Consider the following 14,783-nt stretch of genomic DNA (forward strand, 5'->3'; position numbering starts at 1 on the left):
GCTTTTGCTGCCTCCCATAGGTTTTGGATCATTGTTTTCGTTGTGATTTTTCTCTAGGTATTTTTCGACTTCCTGTTGATTTCTTCAGTGATCTCTTGGTTATTTAGTAGCGTATTGTTTAGCTTCCATGTGTTTGTGTTTTTTATGGGGTTTTTTTCCCCCTGTAATTGATTTCTAATCTCATAGCATTGTGGTCAGAAAAGATGCTTGCTATGATTTCAATTTTCTTAAATTTACTGAGGTTTGAGTTGTGAACCAAGATGTGATCTATCCTCGAGGATGTTCCGTGTGCACTTGGAAGAAACTGTAATCTGCTGTTTTTGGATGGAATGTCCTATAAATAGCAATGAAATCTACCTGGTTTCTTGTGTCATTTAAAGTTTGTGTTTCCTTATTAATTTTCTTTCTGGATGATCTGTCCATTGGTGTAAGTGCAGTGTTAAAGTCCCCCAGTATTACTGTGTTACTGTTGATTTCCCCTTTCATGGTTGTTAGCATTTGCCTATGTATTGAGGTGCTCTTATGTTGGGTGCATATATATTTATAATTGTTATATCTTTTTCTTGGATTGATCCCTTGATCATTACATAGTGTCCTTCCTTATCTCTTGTTACATTATTTTAAAGTCTGTTTTATCTGATATGAGTATTGCTTCACCTGCTTTCTTTTGATTTCCATTTGCATGGAATATCTTCTTCCATCCCCTCACTTTCAGTCTGTATGTGTCCGTAGGTCTGAAGTGGGTCTTTTGTAGACAGCATATATATGGGTCTTGTTTTTGTACCCATTTGGCAAGCCTGTGTGTTTTGGTTGGAGCATTTAATCCATTCATATTTAAGATAATTATCAAAATGTATGTTCCTATTACCATTTTCTTAATTGTTTTTGGTTTGCTTTTGTAGGTCCTTTTTTTCTCTTGTGTTTCCCACTTAGAGAAGTTCCTTTAGCATTTGTGGTAGAGCTGGTTTGGTGGTGCTGAATTCTCTTAGCTTTTGCTTGTTTGTAAAGCTTTTGATTTCTCCATCAAATCTGAATGAGATCCTTGCTGGGTAGAGTAATCTTGGTTGTAGATTCTTCCCTTTCATCACTTTAAATATATTGTGCCACTCCCTCCTGGCTTGTAGAATTTCTGCTGAGAAATCGGCCGTTAACCTTATTATTATTATTTTTTTTTTGCGGTACGTGGGCCTCTCACTGCTGCGGCCTCTCCCACCACGGAGCACAGGCCCAGCGGCCACAGCCCACAGGCCCAGCCGCCCCACGGCATGCGGGACCCTCCCGGGCCGGGACACGAACCCGTGTCCCCTGCATCGGCAGGCGGACTCTGAACCACTGTGCCACCAGAGAAGCCCCGTTAACCTTAGTTATGGGAGTTCCCTTGTATGTTATTTGTCATTTTTTCCCTTGTTGCTTTTAATAATTTTTCTTTGTCCTTAATTTTTGTCAATTTAATTACTAGGTGTCTCAGTGTGTTTCTCCTTGGGTTTATCGTGCCTGGGACTCTCTGTGCTTCCTGGACTTGGGTGGCTATTTCCTTTCCCATGTTAGGGAGGTTTTCAACTATAATTTCTTCAAACATTTTCTCGGGTCCTTTCTCTCTCTCTTCTCCTTCTGGGGCCCCTATAATGCTAATATTGTTGCATTTAATGTTGTCCCAGTGGTCTCTTAGCCTGTCTTCATTTCTTTTCTTTCTTTTTTCTTTATTCTGTTCTGTGGCAGTGAATTCCACCATTCTGTCTTCCAGGTCACTTATCCATTCTTCTGCCTCAGTTATTCTGCTATTGATTCCTTCTAGTGTATTTTTCATTTCAGTTATTGTATTGTTCATCTCTGTTTGTTATTTAATTCTTCTAGGTCTTTGTTAAACATTTCTTGTATCTTCTTGATCTTTGCCTCCATTCTTTTTCCGAGGTCCTGGACCATCTTGACTATCATTATTCTGAATTCTTTTTCTGGAAGTTTGCCTATCTCCACTTCATTTAGTTGTTTTTCTGGGGTTTTATCTTGTTCCTTCAGCTGGTACATAGTCCTCTGCCTTTACATTTTGTATATCTTTCTGTGAATGTGGTTTTCTCTCCACAGGCTGCAGGATTGTAGCTCTTCTTGCTTTTGCTGTCTCCCCTCTGGTGGATGAGGCTATCTAAGAGGTCTGTGCAAGCTTCCTGATGGGATGGGAAGGACTGGTGGTGGGTAGAGCTAGGTGTTGCTCTGCTGGGCAGAGCTCAGTAAAACTTTAATCTGCTTGTCTGCTGGTGGGTGGGGCTGAGTTCTCTCCCTGTTGGTTGTTTGGCCTGAGGCGACCCAACACTGGAGCCTACCCGGCTCTTTGGTGGGGCTAATGGCGGACTCCGGGAGGGCTCACACCAAGGAGCACTTCCCAGAACTTCTGCTGCCAGTGTCCTTGTCCCCATGGTGAGCCACAGCCATCCCCCGTCTCTGCAGGAGACCCTCCAAGACTAGCAGGTAGGTCTGGTTCAGTCTCTTATGGGGTCACTGCTTCTTCCCCCTGGGTCCTGATGCACACATTATCTTGTGTGTGCCCTCCAAGAGTGGAGTGTCTGTTTCCCCCAATCCTGTCAAAGTCCTGCAATCAAATCCCGCTAGCCTTCAAAGTCTGATTCTCTGGGAATTCCTCCTCCCGTTGCCAGACCCCAAGGTTGGGAAACCTAACGTGGGGCTCAGAACCTTCACTGCAGTGGATGGACTTCTGTGGAATAATTGTTCTCTGGTTTGTGAGTCGCCAACCCAGTGGTTATGGGATTTCATTTTATTGTGATTGCACTCCTCCTACCATCTCATTGCGGCTTCTCCTTTGTCTTTGGATATGGGGTATCCTTTTGGTGAGTTCCAGTGCCTTCCTGTCGATGATTGTTAAACTGTTGTGATTCCGGTGCTCTCCCAAGAGGGAGTGAGTGCACGTCCTTCTACTCCGCCATCTTGAGCCAATCTCCTACGTGTGCATTTTATTTACTTTACTGTTGATTGATAATTTAAGTATGAGGCAAAATAATTACAGCCTTGACATGACTGAAAACAATCGAAATCCATTTATTTATTTAGTTTTGTACACTTTTGGTTCTTAGAAAAATCTATGGTTTAGAAAGACTATGGTGAAAGTCTAAATACAATTTTTTCCCAGTCACTGTGGAGTTCACACATTGAAAGGCTACAGAGTTAACTTGAAGAGGACTTTCATTTCATGTTTTAATTTATGGGTTGGGGGGAATTTATTTTTTATAAGAATAATTTTTATTATGGTAAAACACACATAACATAAAATTTACCATCCTATTTTTTAGTGTACAGTTTATTGCTATTAAGTATATTCAGTGTTGTACAAACATCACCAGCTACCATCTTCAAAACTTTTCATTTTGAAAAACTGAAACGCTATACCCATTAAACAATAACTCCTCATTCCTTCCTATCCCAAACCCTGGCAACCACCATTTTATTTTCTCTCTCTAGGAATTTGACTACTCCGGGTACCTCATGTTAGTGAACTCATACAGTATTTGTCTTTTGTGACTAGGTTATTTCATGTAACATAATGTCCTCAAGGTTCATTCATCTGCCTTGTAGCATTGTCAGAATTTCCTGCCTTTTAAAGGCTAGATCATAAATATTCCATTGCATGTTTAAACCACATTTTGCTTTATCCATTCATCTGTTGATAAACACTTGTGTCGCTTCCATCTTTAGCTATTGTGAACAAAGGTGCAATGAACATTGGTGTACAAGTAGCTCTTGGAGAAACTGCTTTTGATTATTTTGGCTATATACCCAGAATATTACAAATAAAAAGGCAACCAAAAAATGGGAGAATTTGCAAATCATATACCTGATAAGAGATGAATATACAGAATATGTAGAGAACTCCTAAAATTCAACAACAACAAAACCCCAAACAATCTGATTCAAAAATGGCCAAAGGACTTGAATAGACATTTCTCCAAAGAAGATATATGAATGGAATATAAGCACATGAAAAGATGCTCATTAATCATTACGAAAATGCAAATAAAAACCACGATAAGCTACAACCTCATACCCATTAAGATGTCAGAAAGCATATATATATATATATATATATATATGCATAGTTATATATATGATATATATAGTTACATACATAAAACTTCTCTCTATAAATGAATATTTAGGTTATATATATATATGTATGTATATCTAGGTATATATATTTGAAATATATTCCTTCTGGAAGCCCAAGTAATTTGTGTTGTATTCCTGGCTTCAACCCAAATGTGTATTCACCATAACTATGATATTTCCTCTTGGTCTTGCAGAAAGTGATTAAATGGAAGTTCTTAGGTGTGTGGTCTGTGAGTTTGTGTTATGGTCCACTCTAAGAAAAGTTAGTCTTCTACTAAGTCTCCCATGTCTAGCCCTCTGCTTGCACAATTTTTAGTATGAGTTAAAAGCAACAACAGCAAAAAGTCTTTTTCAAACCTTGCCAAATATTAATACATTTTAATGCAGTTTAACTTCATTATGAAGGCAGAGAAAACCAATCTTCATGAAGCATTATTTTCTTTCCATTCTGCTTTCTAAGAGACAAACTTCAACGTAAAAGAGGATTTTAAAGGAATTTATACCTTTATTTATTTACTTAACCTGTGGCATATGAAAAAGATAACTCACATCTTTCCTTTAGGCAAACTTATTTGCAAATATGAATTAAAGAGAAAATCACATTCTAATGTTTGAAACTTGGAAAAAGATACATTACAGAAAAAAAATCATTATCCTATAAATAAGCAGACTTGCACTGTAAAATTGACCATGAAAATAAAAAACATCTTATTTCCTTCATTCAAAATTAGACCTACATATATATTGGTCAGTTGGTTTTCAACAAAGGTGCAAAGGCATTTTGATGAAGATACGATAGTTCTTTCAACAAATGGTGCTGGACCATTTGGCATACATATGCAAAAATACAAACCTTATCACATACTTCACACCTTACTCTAAATTTACTTCAAATTTTACACAAAAATTATCTTAAAATGGATCATAGATCTAAATGTGAAATGCAAAGCTATAAATCTTCAAGAAGAAAGCACAGGAGAAAATCTGAGTGACCTTGGGTTTGGTGGTGAGTTTTTAAATATAACAACAAAAGCATAATCCAAGAAGGAAAATAATGATAAAATTAAAAACTTTTCCTCAGCAAAAGACACTGTGGTTAGAATGAAAATATGACACATAGCTGAAGAAAACATTTGCAATTTTTATATCTGATAAAGGCCTTATCTGCAGGATATATAAAGACAGGTGTGTGTATGTATGTGTTGTACACATATATTGAATTTATATATCCATCTATTGTGAGGATCTAGATGCAATGAAATACAAGAAGCAAGGAGCACACCTAGCATCTAGATTTGTTTCTAATATTGTTCTCCAATAAAAGAAACCAAGAATCCTTGTAGAAATGCCTGCTTCTAGGCTTGGGGCCAGGAATATACAAGATGATTCTGGAACATCTTATAGAACCCAAAAGTGAAGAGCTGCTCAAAAAACAAAAACATATGGGGTACATTTAGTTGCTTCCTTTTATAGATTTTAGTATAAAAAGGGAGAAAAATAATCTTACAGGTGTTTTCATGTTTTCCGGAAATACCTGACAAACACTACTTCCTCCAGGTAATCAAGGTTGATATTAAGTTATCAGTTGGTAGTGTTTGCCTTTGATATCGATGTGATGAGAACGACGTTCCACCTCTGTGATCTTCCTACCTAAACCCCATAGCCCCAGCCTAATGCATGATGGAAATAAATATATGGCTACAAGATGATTTTTTCCATCTGATGAAAATTATGTTTTCAGTGGCTCCAGGGTATACACTTATAGAATAAACAAAGATGGAGGGCCGAATGGTGCACATCCCAGGCCTGGTGGGAGAGTTTATAAAGGAACAGTCGTTAACGCTGGGTGCAGCAGAAATTTTTGGATGTGAAGATGTATTGAGCATGTACTTTACTCACGTTCCCTCTACGATATTACCTGTCAGGACTTTCTTTGAATTCTCTTTTTCTCTTTTCCTCTGTAAAGGCTCGTGATAGGCCAATTAAGTCACTTCCTCTTTCAGGGAATATGATCCATCACTTCCCTGAACGATATGCATGTAATGTGTGTGCAGTTGAGCGTGTCTTCATAAAATGGACTAGTAATGATAGCTTTCAAAGAAAATGGAACTTTGAAGCTGAAATCCTCATTCGTGATGTTACATTTCGGGATTAATATGAGGGTTTCTTACCTTCAATGAGTTAAATGTTAGGTCATCAGAAGAGAAGATGCACAAATGTAAGAAAATAGTCTGCACAGATGTGTAAGAAACAGTATCTGATTTCAAAGGAATTCTGTAGAGATTTTTTAACAGTATTTGAGACTACTAAAGAGATAGAAATATTATGAGGTTCAAGGGTTTATTAGTGACATGTTTAACACAAATTCTAAATTGGAAAAAAAAGGTTTCCCCAAAGGAAACAAAGACTCATACTTAATTTAGATCCAACTAGAAAGGAACTTAAAATGATACACCAAATATATTCTTCTCTGACATATTAAGTCCCTAGTACAGTGTGGAATATTCATCAGGAGAACAGTTTTGGAGCAGTCAAAATTTTGACTTGCCTTAATATACTAACAATGAACTACTGGGAAAACAAAATGGTTAAAATGCCATTTACCTTAGATTTAAAATAGCACATATTTAATAATAAATGTAACAAATGTTATGCAATTATGAATTTATGACACTGGTTAATGACCAGCACAATTTAAAATAATAAATTATTTGTAAAATCATATTTACCCCTCATATTCTGCACTCTCTTTGTTGCATGATTTTCTTATTTCATTTCGCTTCATGATCATAATGGTGAAAATTATGAAAAAGGGCAGAACAATGTAGAAACTCAAAATAAGCCAGTTCTGATGTGCATTGTAGCCTTTTTTAGTAAAAACTGTAACTAGAAATGAAACATAGAACATTTGAATAAATTTATATTTATTTCACTTTAATCATATGTATACTTATAAAATCATATACCTAATCGAAAGTTTAATACCTTGCAAACTCTTATAGGAGAAAACAAAAGGACATTTAAGCTCATAGCCAAAACTTCAATGGTACATTTTTCATAGATTTACTAGTCATCTTTTATGCATATTTGTTGAATTATTACGATACTGTATACATATTTTGAGGTCTGCTTATTACGTGCTGCTTATTTATGGCATCATATTTTAAAAGGTGATATATTAATAGGGCTTAAGTTAAAAATTTAGCAAAATACTGTGAAAAACCGCCATCCCCCTCCCTCGCCAAGTCACATAGCTTCTCTCCTTGGAGGAAACCATTTTGAAATGACTCATGTTTCTCCATCTAGTATTTATATTTTATACGTATGAATAAAATCCATATCTATACCTATCCTGGTATCTGTATCTACCTATACGTAAAGTGTGTGTTGTGTGTATTTTTCCCCTCTCGTTGACGTTCAACGACATATTTATGCCCTTTCGTTATTTCTTACACCTAAAAACTTGAAGTATTACGCAATTCAGAAAAGTACACAGTAAATAAATATGTTAACAAAGAATTAGAAAAATCATCCAGATCTCAAAACATACCCTGTTAGACTCCCCAAAGCATCCTCCGGACATTTTCTAATCATCATTCCTCTCCAAAGGTTACATGTGTATTGATCTCTTCCATTATTATTTATTTAGTAAATTTTTTACTGAACTATAACATAATAACAGAAATGCATGCATGCCGTAATTTTACAGCTCAAAGATTTGACAACAAAATAGTGTGACTTTTGTCTTAGATGTCATTTAAATTTTGCTGTTTTAACAGCTTTACTGAGTTATTTTAGACACATAATACATGCACCTATTTGAGATGTACAATTTTACAGGTTTTATTATAGGTATATATCTATAAAACCACCACATCAGTCAAAAGACAGTTGACCCTTAAACAATGCAGGGGTCAGGGGAATCCACTCTGAGCAGTCTAAATCCATGTTTAACTTTAGCGTTGGTCCTGCATATTCTAGGTCCCTTCTTAGCCCAGTTTCCACCATATTCGCAGTTGCCCTTCCGTGGATTCAATCAACCTCAGATGCTGTAGTACTGTAGTATTTATTGAAAAAAATCTGTGTATGAGTGGATCCGTGCAGTTCAAATCCACGTACTCCCAGGCTCAACTGTCGTGAATATATCCATCATCCACAAAAGTTTCTACTTGCCTATATATGGTGCTGCCGTGATGCCACTCCCCCAAACAAGCAACCACTGATTTGATCTGCATTCTCTCCCTATCAATTAGTTTGTGTGTTCTACAATTTAATACAGAGTCAGACAGTCTGTATTCATTTTAGTCTTGCTTCTTTCACACAGCGTAAATGTTGACATCCATCCATGTTTGTACTTTTAACAATAGCTTGTTCCTTTTTACTGTTCAATATATACTATTGTTTGGATATACCACACGTCCTTGATCCATCACCTGTTGATTTGTATTTGAGTTGTTTCCAAATTTTATCTATTACATCTAAAGCTGTTATGAACATTTGTATACAAAGTTTGGTATGGGAGAAGGCATTCTATTCTCTTGGGTAAATAAAATAGTAAAGTGACTAGATTACATGGTAGGTAACAGTTTACCATTTTAAGAAGCTGAAACTGTACAATTTTACATTTCAACAGTAGTGTATGAGACACTATCCTCACATATTGGCAAAACTTCATGTGGTTAGTCCTTTAAATTTAAACGAAATTTAAAGGAATGTTATGGTATCTAATTGTGATTTTAATTTGCATTTCCTTGATGAACAATGATGTTGGGCATCTTTACTTGTGCTTATTTGCCAATCCATATATCTTCTTTGGTAAAGTGTCTGTTTAAGTGTTTTGCCCATTTTTAGAAGGCTGTTGGTTTTTCATTATTAAGTTTCAAAGATTATATATTCTGAATATAAAATGTGTACATATTCTGAATATAAATACTTTATTAGGTATACACCTAACAGTGACTTTTGAAGAGCAAAAGCTTTTAACTTTGATGATGTCCAAGTTTTCACCTTTTCTCCTTAGATTGTGCTTTTGGTGTCATATGTAAAAAAAATCCTTATCTAATCCAAAGTCACTAAGGTTTTCTCATATATTTTCTTCTTGAAGTTTTATACATTTAGGCTTCACTTTTTTTTTTTTTTTTTGCGGTACGCGGGCCTCTCACTGTTGTGGCCTCTGCCACTGCGCAGCACAGGCTCCGAACGCGCAGGCTAAGCGGCCGTGGCTTACGGGCCCAGCCACTCCGCGGCATGTGGGATCTTCCCGGACAGGGGCACTAACCCGAGTCCCCTGAATCGGCAGGCGGACTCTCAACCACTGCACCACCCAGGGAAGCCCTAGGCTTCACATTTTGATCTGTGATCCACTTTGAGTGAATTTTTGTATATGATTTCAGATCATGTACAAAATGTACAAAATTCCTTTTTTTTTTTTTTTTTTTTACATGTGGGTCTGTAATGGTTCCAGCACCTTTTGTTGAAAAGACTACCCTTTATTCACTGAGTTGCTTTGCACTTTTACGGAAAATCAGTTTTCCATGTATCTGTGGGTCTATTTCCAGTTCTTTATTCTGTTCCATTGATCTACACGTCTATGTTAATATCAGTGCTACACTGTGTTGATTATTGTAGCTTTATAGAAAGTTTTGAAATTGGGTGGTATACTTTCTCCAACATCACTCTTTTCAAAGTTATTTGGACAACTCTAGGTCCTTTGAAATTCTATATAAAGCTTATAGCCAGTTTATCAATTTCTGCAAATGAACCAGCTGGATGATTTTTACAGGGATTTTCTTGAATGTATAGATAAATTTGCAGAGAACTGTCCATTTAACAATAGTCTTCCAATCTATGAACATCATTGTCTCTCCATTTATATAAATTTTCTATAATTTACATCAGCAATGGTTTGAAATTTTCAGTGTACAAATCATGTAATTTTTCACTAAATTTATTTCTAAGTATTTTACTTTTTATGCTGTGGTGAATAAAATTGGTTTCTTAATGTCATTGTTGGATTGTCTCCTCTTAGTTTATAGGAATACAATTGCTTTTTGTACATTGATCTCATATTCTTCAACCTTACTAAATTTTTTGTGGATTCCTTAGGATTTTCTGCATATAGGATCATATTATCTATACATAAAGACTGATTTTCTTTTTCCTTTTCAATCTGTATGCTTTTTGAGCTTTTTTTTTTTTTTTTTTTTTTGTCTTTTCATACTGACTAGACTCTGATATAATACTGAGCGGAAATAACCTGCAGCCCCAGGTGAATGCATAGGCAGCCAGCCTGCCCCCTCTCCTGCCAGCCACAGCTGTTTGTAGGCACAGTCAGGTCCTGCCTTCTGTCACTGGCCAAGACCACCATGGCTGCCTGTTGATAGCCCCTCCATCCGTGCACTGGCATGCTCCCAGCCTGATTCCTGTCACTGGCTTCTACTGCAGTGTGCATGCCAGTGGGGAGAGCGTCCAGCCACAGGAGAGAACACTGACATCCATGGACCCTGCAGCTGTTATCAGATCCAGATCAGAATCAGCCTCTGTCATTGGCCGGTACCCATGCCCACCTGTAACTAGCCCCGCCCCCCAGCTACGCACCTGCACACCCCCAGTCAGACCCCCATCACTGACCTCCACAGCAGTGCACTCTTTCCAGGGGGTAAGAGTACAGCCACAGGAGAGGAGCATACTGTAGCTGTTTGTTGGATCCAGATCAGGCTCTGCCTTCTGACAATGGTTGGCATCACTGTGCCTACTTGTAGTTAGCCCATCGGTGTGCACCCCGAGCCTGACCACCCCCCATCACTGGTCTCCCTGCAGCATGCATACCCCAAGGTAGAGCTTGAAGCAGTAGGAAAGCACACTGACACTCAGGAACACTGCAGTGGCCAGTGAGCCTATAGTTGGTTCCAGCCCATCGCTTCAAGCACATCTGCACCTGACCTCTGCCACCACACAGGCACCTGCAGTTGGGCCCCACGGCCAAGTGTGTGCATGCCACTATCTCCAGCCACCACTGCTGCCTGGCCTTGTCCTTAGATATTGATCCTGGAGGTCCTGCTTCGAGCCCAACAGTCCTTGCAGCCACTATGGACCCACGAGTTGCTCACAAGGACCACACAGTTGATAATATGGACCTCAGTGGCCTGAGCCGAAGAGACATTATATCCCTTTGGGCCTGTTATCACCAGGTGCTCCTGCATTTGGCGCCCTGAACCAGTTGTCCCAGGGTCACAGCACGATCAAGTATGCCTCCATCCACAGGTGAAAGGCTTCCCTTAGGAAATCGTTTACAAAGTCTGGAAGGGGTGACTGTATCTCCAAATGTATGGACACCTACGCAAGGCTGCAGGAATCATGAAAAATCAGGGAAAGAGGTCTCCACCAAAGGAATGGAGATCTAGGTATTGCTCAACAAAGAATTCAATGTAATCATTCTAGAGATGCTCAGAGAACTACAAGAGAGCCCAGATAAGCACTTTAACATTGCTCATTTTTAAACTGGGTTGTCAATTTTCATACTGTTGAGTTTCAAGAGTGCTTGGTATATTTTGAATACCAGTCTTATATCAGATATATGTTTTGCAAAGATGTTCTCCCAGTTTCTGGCTTGTTTTTTTCATTCTCTGACTGTCTGTACAGAACACAACTTTTACGTTTTAATCAAGTGCAAGTTACCAATTTTTTCTCTTATGGATCATCTTCATGCTGCTGTATCTGAAATGTCATTCTCTAAGGGCACTTAGATTTTCTTCTGTTATCTTCTAGGAGATGCATACTTTTGTATTTTGTATTAGGACTGTGATCCTAATATTTGAAAGTTATGAGGTCTGTGCCTAGAATAATTCTTCTGCTTATGGATGTCCAGGTGTTCCAGCAAAATTATACAAACACAAAAATAATTTTATAAATGGATATGTATGAATTGATTTGGGCCATGTAGTCCAGTAAGAATAAAATACCCATAAAATACAACTTGTATTATCTTTTATTTGTTTTTCTGGTTTAATTGCCATGACTAAGACTTCCAATACTATGTTGAATAAAAGTGGTGGGCATGGACATCCTTGTCTTGTTCCTGTTCTTAGAGGAAAATCTTTCAGCTTTTAACCATTGAGTATGATGGTAGCTTTGGGTTTTCCATATATATGGGTTCTACTATGTTGAGGTATAGCCCCTCTATACCAACTTTGTTGAGAGTTTTTATCATAAATGGATGTTGAATCAATGAACAGCCACTTGCTGTTCATGGAAAAAAGAGAAAGTATAAACCTGTACTTCATCACTCAAAATGTGATTTACTGTTATTTCCTAATAAATGTGTATACTTATATTTTGTCATATGTTTTTGTCTAAATTTCATTCAGAATAAACACTTTATCCTACAATTGTTTTTTAATAACCTACAAAGTTTTTAATAGCATGGGATGCAGACAACTTACATAGTGTTCATTCGTCCATATTTGAATTTGTTTTGCATTCATGCTATGACATGTATTGAAACTTAAGAGTACCATATTCTATCTTAGCAACTGAGATGATCAAAACTGGGTTTCTCTGAGGAAACCACGTTACAAATATTATTTAACACTAATTTAATGAAAGCCACTATTCAAGGTAACTCTATTAATTACTCAGGAGATCATGAAAGATTTGACTCGGCAGTATATTTCTTTAATTATTTCATAAAGCATTCTATTTTTTTTTTAAAGTTTAATTTCTACTCACCAGATTTATGATCATTTCCATCATCAATACTTCCTCCCGGTGAACCAATTTGTAATTCACAATCTGGAGGCCTATACCCAGGAAAGCAATGACAATTGCCTAAATTATTACATATCTGAAACAGAAAAACATATAATCACTATAAATCATGATAGTCTTTATATGTCATGTAGAAATATATTCAAAAGAACAAAATCACTGTTTTTCTGAGTTTATTAAGACTACATAATGTGAGAAATAGGTTAGAAAAAGTAGTGAAAAATTTGGCAGTATACTAACAGTTAATGCCAGAATCACTACCCTGCCTGATAGTATGTTCCTTGCCTTTAATTTTCTTCTTTTTTTTTTTTTGCGGTACGCGGGCCTCTCACTATTGTGGCCTCTCCCGTTGTGGAGCACAGGCTCCGGACGCGCAGGCCCAGCGGCCATGGCCCACGGGCACAGCCGCTCCGCGGCATGTGGGATCCTCCCGGACCGGGGCACGAACCCGTGTCCCCTGCATCGGCAGGTGGACTCCCAACCACCGCGCCACCAGGGAAGCCCCTGGCCTTTAATTTATACACAAAAATATCGTGATAGAATTGCCATCAATTGACTTGGCCACTTTAATTTATTATCCTAGCCCTTTCTTTCAAAACTTAATACTGTTGATCAACCATTTGTATTTCATTTTTATGTGAAAAATTTTCCAATATAAGAAAAAAAAAAAACATAGATGCCAAAAATAATTAAAAACGATAGAAAAAAAACTTTATAAGTTTGAACTGCTAGCAGTTTATATTCAGTGCAGTTTCCACGTTATTTACGCTTTTACATTTCAATAGCTTAGTGTTAATTTTCATTTTTGAGTAAAATTTTGTAAAATTCAAACAATTAAAATGCACAGAACTAAATGTGTCTTCACCCATAATTAAGTCCCTCTCCATTGCTAAGCATATTCTGTGTTATGTATATTCACAGATAAACATGTACATCCACACCCACAAACACACATTAACACTCATTCCCCGGTTTTTGCCAAACAAATATCACTGATGTTATGTTATGAACGTATTCCCATACCTGAAGGTATAAATATAGGACTGGCACTTTTAAAAAATAGATGTAATATTCAAAGATATGGATATTTCCTGTAATTCTGCTACAGATATTGTGTCCTGCTCATGTACACTGACAGCGCTAAATTGTTGTGTTTAACAATTATTGAAATTTTAAATCTCTTTTCCCTACATATCAAAAGGGATTTCAATAAAATGAGTTTGAATTATAATCTTGAATTCCATAAAGTATTCTTCTATTGTACATATCAATACCTCTGTTTCTTGATATTTAGTGCACAGGTGATAAATATTTTAATATAAAGTTTTGAAATTAGGACTACAGTATCGTTTATTTATTATCTCAAACCTAATCCAAAATTTTTCCCCTGTCCTGAATTAATTTACAATTATCTAAGCAACATAAAGCAGCAGAGGTTACCATCATTGCATTTTGACTAACTTAATGAAAGAAAAAGATGGCCAGCTAGAGCAGAAGCAATAACCAAATAAATAATATTATTAAATTTTATATTATTAAATTTTATTAAATGAAGAATGACATGCTATTTCAGACTGGATGTGTAATTTGACTTCCTAGGAGAAAAAATGAAATGAAAAACACATACCTTAGACACTTGTCAGCAATATTTCTAAGCTCAGAAAACAAAGAAAAGTAATCTCACAACATTCGGCACAAGGTAAAAGGAATTAAACTAGCATCACGTTTCTCTCTGGCAGGACTGAAAGCAATAGGACAGTCCAACAGAGCTTACAAAGTTTTGGGAGAATGGAATTAAAATTTAATAGCCCTGTGACAACAGAGGGATTTTTAATGTGGAAAGGCAACATTTTTCCATTGTTGATACATGGGACCTCCTCTAAATGAATACCTCCCACATACAT

Source organism: Lagenorhynchus albirostris, chromosome 21, assembly GCF_949774975.1.
Source record: "Lagenorhynchus albirostris chromosome 21, mLagAlb1.1, whole genome shotgun sequence".
Classification (NCBI taxonomy): Eukaryota; Metazoa; Chordata; class Mammalia; order Artiodactyla; family Delphinidae; genus Lagenorhynchus; species Lagenorhynchus albirostris.